General features: G+C 50.7%; 1 protein-coding gene across 1 annotated transcript in view; it reads right to left on the reverse strand.

Moving 5' to 3' along the window:
• Positions 1-6,411, reverse strand: part of IGFN1 (immunoglobulin like and fibronectin type III domain containing 1) — a 65,988-nt gene extending 59,577 nt beyond the window's left edge. The window contains exons 1-3 of the mRNA XM_087762285.1: positions 5,874-6,411; positions 5,350-5,504; positions 4,496-4,599 (exon numbers count right to left, since the gene is read on the reverse strand). The gene's annotated coding sequence lies outside the window, so the exon portion shown is untranslated. The remainder of the gene's footprint in view (positions 1-4,495; positions 4,600-5,349; positions 5,505-5,873) is intronic.
• Between the last annotated feature and the right edge of the window lie 55 nt (positions 6,412-6,466).

Below are 6,466 nucleotides of genomic sequence, written 5' to 3' on the forward strand. Positions count from 1 at the left end.
GCATGGCAGGTCAGAAGAAGATGAATCCCATATTCAGACTTGGGAATTTTTAGGGAAACAAAATCCCAACTGTGTAAGTTGGAAGAGGACTGAAACACCTGGTCCAATACTGCTGCTCCCAGAACAGCACCAAGCAACCCTTCCAAACCACGGGGACTTGGCTTTAAACCGCCCCCAAAGCAGTGACCTCTGGCAGGAAAGATTTCCTTGGTCTCACGTGAAAAGTAGTTTCTCCCAGTCTGAACCAGAAGGAGGGATCCCTGACGACCAGCCCAGCTCAACAGCTCTTAGCTGACGAAGTTTACAGGAGTGGATCACAGCATGAGGTGGGCTGGGATGACTGCAGCCCAGCAGGAGCAGGACCTTAGAAGGGAAAACCAAGCAACAGCAGGCCTGATGCCAATAATACACTTAGGCCTAAATGTTCCAGTGTTTCATGCCATTCCATCAAAAATCTTGGAGAAACTTATTTTTGGCTGATCCAGGTGTCACAGAAAAGAGTGCCAACTTCAGCGTTTCTCTGCCAAGTCAGGAGCAGACTTACAGGGAAGCCCATGCAGTGCAGAGATGGGTGCAAAGCAACCAAACAGCAGGGGACTGCACCAGCGGCTGCAGCTGCTCAGTCTCCCAAACACGGTCTATCATACCCAGCCTGATTTTACTCCTTCCCCTCTTCCCCCACATCACACACACATTAGTGGGAGGATAGCAGGAAGGGTATCACTGGTGAGGCCGCCCCTCGAATGCTGTGCTCAGCGCTGGGCCCCTCACCCCCCGAAGGCCATGGAGGGGCTGGAGCGTGGCCAGAGCAGGGCAGCGAGGCTGGGGCAGGGGCTGGAGCCCAAGGCTGGGGAGGAGCGGCTGGGGGAGCAGGGGGTGCTCAGCCTGGAGAAGAGGAGGCTGAGGGGAGCCCTCATCGCTCTCTGCAACGGCCTGAAAGGAGGCTGGAGCCGGGGGGGTCGGTCTCTGCTCCTCAGGAACAAGTGATGGGACGAGAGGGAACGGCCTCAAGCTGCGCCAGGGCAGGTTTGGGTTGCGTATTAGGAAAAATTTCTTCATGGCGAGAGTGGTCAGGCCCTGGCCCAGGCTGCCCAGGGCAGTGGTGCAATCACAGTCCCTGGAAGTGTTCAAAAAACGTGTGGATGTGGTGCTTAGGGACAGGGTTTAGAGGTGGCCTTGGAAGTGCCGGGTTAACAGTCGGACTCAATGATCTCAGGGGTCCTTTCCAACCTTAACGATTCTATGATTCTGTGATGCTTCACGGACATCTATACACCCTAATGTGCTGTAAGCGCTACCTCTGTAGACAGTGCTCTACACTGGTGTCATAGAAGATGAAAAACCAGTTATGTGTCTGGCTCTGCAAGGTCTCTATCTGCCCCAACTCCATAACAGCGCATTCCCCTACTCCCTTAGACGGCAGCTCCAGCAGACGAGGACACTTCTCAAGCTCCTATGTGGTTCACAGCAGGGCTGCACCACCACACACGCTCCCAGGCTCCAGGACACAGCATCAGCTCTTGAAAAATACTTCTGGTCACAGGGAATTCCCTTTTCCCTCTAAGGCGGCCTCTGTTCTTTACTTGGGAAAGCACACCGAACTCAAGCAGAGGGAAGCAGTGCAGACCAGTGGCCAGAGCACTGCCCTGGGGTGTAGCAGCTCCCTCTTCTAGGCTGCAAGAGGCTTGGGTGAACTTGGACAAGGCCTTTCTTCTCAGCTGTCCTGTTTGTAAACTGTGAGTATTTAGACTGGAAATGGTTTCCAGTCTAGGGGCAGAAGCAGCCTACGAAATGGTTAAATGCAACGAAGGTGGAGAAGCATCAGTCAAGCCCTTTGGTGGCCCCTCGCCACCCCAGAGACACCCCGCCGCCAACGTGAAGAGTCTCCTCACCATCGCACTTCAAGGTGTGAGTGAGCAATTGCTGCACAGCTGTGAGCCGTGAGACTCAACACCAAATTCCATGGTCCAGATTTACCCTTCCATGGCTGTTACATTAATGGTTGTTCTCTACTCTGTTCATACCATGGGAGGTCATGGTTGACAGAGGGTCCTTCACAATGCCAGCCTGTCTGCGCGTGACCAAAGGAGACGTACTGACACTGTATCTCCTGGGTTATCAGAGTCCAGCATGCTGGGAAAGCCACATCTTCTGTCAACCCCCCCACACACCAGCTGCTCCTGCCTGTGACTGACAATGCCTGTTCATTAACATACGCTCAGAAATCTCTGTAAGGCTTCTACACGTCTTCTTAAGGTTGTGAGGTCTTTCACATTGAGATCTTAATGCACCCTCACAAGCAGTTCTTACGACCCTCACAAGTTCTTCAGTCACCCTCACAGAAACCCTGTGTACCATAGGATTGGGGAAACTAAGGCACATCACCAGAAGCCACTTCCTTGGAGTCGTAAGGGAGCCGACAGCAAAAGAGAGAAGACTTGCTATTCCTTGGTCTAACCAACCATCCTGCGCAAGGAAGAGAGCTCAAGGAGGTTGGCCCAATGCCCAAGCACCCTTGCATCCCCTCTTGTCAGTTTACAATTCTGAAAGCATTTTGCGAGCAAATTTCATTTCATGCTTAACACAAAGACCAGATCGTTTTGTTGCAGGTGAAGAATGAAGTGTCTTCCCCCTGAATTACAGGATGCCTTTTATATTGGTAGGATGTATCTCCAGGATATTTACAAGTCAAGCTGTTTGTTTACAATTTAAAATAAATTGCCCTTTAAATATCTGGCTGCCGATGTGACCCCATCGTTGTGCAGGAAGAAGATTTACAGTGTAGTCGCTAACACCCGTTTCCAGAAAGGCCAAGGACAAGCTGTTCTTGTGTGTCCTTAGCCGCTGGTCACGTTAACAAAAATGCCACCTGTCCTTCAAAGGCTGACACCGTGAATACCAGTAAGGACTAATTACATCGGTAAGGGGAGAGCGCAGTGTTAACAGCAACGCGTGATGCATTTCCCCTCTTTTATGTATTTGTGTTTCTTTGTTTCCTATGCTGATTTCCAATTCCCTCTCCCTCCATGCCAGATGAACTGTGTTTGGCCTCTGTTCCCAGGACACTGCCTATGGAAAGCTCCTCTGAGGCACCTCTCTTACCTGTCTGCTGCCAACAAAGCGAAAGGCAGAAATTGGGAATGAACAGCCCCAAAAAGTCATTGCTAATCTTGCGGTCTCCAAAGTACGATGAAGCTTCTTGCCAGACCACTGGGGGAGTCACAGACCTCTGCAGGCTGGTTTCAGTAGCTACCATCAACCCAAATTACTCAGAAGATCTCTCAGGACCCACTACTGGAGGTAGATTTTTGAAGGGACCTGCATTTAGCACACCGAGAAATTCAGGAAACGTGACCACATCTGTTGGATCTGCATAGTGGTGCACTTACGAATGAGGACAAAGCTGAGCAACAGGTAGGGAGAAATAAAGCAGCAAATCCTGCTCCCTCCAACCAAATTCTCTCTTTTTCCACTGCTGCTGGGCTTTAAACACAGCAACAGGGATGACATCCAGAAGACAACTGAGCCCACTACGTCCAAGTTACCTGGGACGGACAAAAAGGCTGCTGGGCAGGGGGAAAGCCAGTAAGAAAGGAAACAGAAAATGGTCTCCTGGAGGTGGTGTGTGCGAGATATCCCTCTGTCACCAAAATATTCAGTGGAGAATGGGTAACTCTAGGTTTGCTTTATTTTCAGGCAATGATATATCGATGGACCACCTCCGCAGAGAGTGGTGATTCAAACTATTTCACTCCGTGCTTATATACCTTGTCTTTTACCGTTATCTCATATAGATCACATGTGTGTCTGTTCTGAACAGTCAGAAATTTCCAGGGTGTTCAGGGCATTTAGAACGTCTCGATTTGTTCCTGTTTCAAAGTCCCACTTCTTCTCTTTTCTTCTTGTTTTCCTTCTTTCAGGTTGGCTTGTCACAAAGGTCATCTCGGCCAAATTTCTTATTTGATCCTCACGGTTTCTTCACTTCGTCTCGATTTCCACGTATACCTAAGTTATTTCTAATTCTTATCCCTATGTACTTAAAGGTGAATAATTATCTACATTTCAATCCTTTTTACTTATTCTCTAATTTCTATTTAGGTAGGCAGATTTTAGCCTGCCTCTGGGTTGGGGCTGTACAGGGACAAATGAGCAGTCTTGCATGAATTTAATATAAATGATTGATGTTGAACACCTGCAAGCACACAACCCATGTAATTTATATTCTACATTGTTCTTAACATAATAGCTTAAAGATTAAAACTTATTATGCATTTAACTCATTGTTAACACCCTCCATCACTATGAAGGAAATGCACACGCAGCTAAGCCTCCCTTCCAAGGAATCGGAAACCAGTCTCTTGAAAAAGGGACTTGAAACTGAAATACAACTTTCAAGCTCATCTTGTATTTGGTGGGTCTGTCTTTGAGGCCCTCACCTAAAAAACCTGATCCCTGCATTCAGTGTCTCAGCTGCCTGGGCCACTCCTTTACTTACTCCAAGGGGATTCTCAGTGTCTTGTCGCCACTTCAGGCTGCTTCCTCCAGGTGTCTATCCAGCTTACTCCAGCCCCACAAGAAGCAGCGATATGTACCTTTGGGCTGTGAAAGAAGACAGAAAAACAGATTGTTGTGACAACAGGCGCGTCAGAGAAGATAATACCTCCTCGCCAATCGTGCTGTGAAAGTTGGTAGCATAAAATCCCCGTGGTCATCTGGCTTTTAAACCTGTAAAAACTCAGTCATTTCACAGCATTGGCAGTGTCCCGCAGGCAGGCCTAAGGTTCTGCTCTGAAGTGAGAGCAGCGAGTTAGCACCAAAGAGCTTCTTCCGCTCAGCAACGCTGGAGTAGGAGGAAGGAATTAGAAGTCCCTTGTGCATCTAATACCCAGGATTGTTCTCATGGAATATTTCCTTGGATCAATCCAGCTGACATAGGCCACGGTCCCGTAACAGACTCCAGCTGAGTGGGGGGGGAGATGCAGCCGTGGCAGGGTCACATTACAGCAATGGGGTGAGAAAAGGCTTTTACATCAGTAATTCCCATACTTGGGTGCACAGAATCATAGAATCGTTAGGTTGGAAAAGACCTTCAAGATCATCCAGTCCAACCATTAACCCAGCACTGCCAAGCCCACCACTAAACCATGTCCCCAAGCACCACATCTACCTGGCTTTTAAATACCAGTGTGGGACATTTTAAAGGCTGGCAGCCTCCACAGTCTATACATTCTACAAACCCTAAAACAAGCAGCCTCAATCAATTTACTCCTTTCTAAAAAGTTAAAAGTATCTATGCCAGACAGACATTCCTCTCCGATTTACACATATTTCTGGCTGAATATATCTCACCTTAGTCTTCTCATTTTTATTTTCATCAAAGGTGCAAACTCTGTCAGGACTGGAAACGCCCGCTCCAGCCGCCAGCCGCAAGGTTCCAAGAAGTTCAACCAAAGGTTTGGGTCTCTTTTTTTTTTCTTTCCCTTCCATCAATGGAAGCTTTTTACCTGAAAGAGAATTAGATCCCGATTTTATCAGACACCACATATTGCCCACGTAAATCAGCAAAATGCCGAGTGAGCGGAGAAGCAGTTCGCCCCCCCCAGCTGCAGAGCGGAGCTTCCCAGGGAGCTGCCACAGAGCAGGGCCAGGGCCAAGGCCACGGCCACGGCCAAGGTTATTTCCACGCCTGAAGTTAAGGGTGCGGCCACAGAAAATGGGGCAAAACCGAGATACTTCTAGAGCCAGATCTCAGAAATTATCCCTTTGGACAAACACACGACCACGTGGCTTTGGAAAGGCACAATATTCTTCTTGGCACAATGATGGAGCAAAAATGAGTCGTTGGTTTCTAGTACAAGAGATTGATTGCAGACCTGCGGTCTTTGAGCCTAGAGGACCGCGACTATCATTTATAACCATACGCCAGCCAAAAAACATAGCCAACGGCACCACTGTGTTTTCCCCTTCGATGCTCAGAGCAACACCTTTGGTGTGAACGGCGCAAGGCCCGCTGAGGGGAGCAGGGCGGCTGCTCTGCGGGAGAACGGGGCTCTCTCGGGGCTCAGCCCCAGGACGGGGGGCCTGGCCTGCCCGAACGAAGGGGGAGCCAGGTGGGAGCTGCCCCAGGCCAGGTCCGCCTAACACCGCCTGGCAACAGCGATCCCACGCGGGCACCCCCGGGGCCTCGGGGCCGGTCGCCGCCGGCTGCTGCCCGCTCGCCACCCCGTCCCCTCCGCTCTGAGGGAGGGAAGGAGCCGGCGGGGCGACCTGCCTTCCGACTGGCCGCGGGTACTGCCTGTCACTGGGCATCACCCTCTGCAACCAATGGGCGCGCAGGGAGCGGGGCGGGGGTGGGGCTTGCAGGCGCCGGGGCCGCGGGTGGTGAGCGTCCCTCACCGGCGTCGCGCCGCAGGTAGGGCCGGGCCGCGGGGAGGGGAGGCCGGTTCCCTCCCTTCCCTGCTCCGCT

This window comes from Nipponia nippon, unplaced genomic scaffold (genome assembly GCF_047370975.1).
Source record: "Nipponia nippon isolate SJK-2023a ecotype South Korea unplaced genomic scaffold, ASM4737097v1 scaffold_25, whole genome shotgun sequence".
Taxonomy (NCBI): Eukaryota; Metazoa; Chordata; class Aves; order Pelecaniformes; family Threskiornithidae; genus Nipponia; species Nipponia nippon.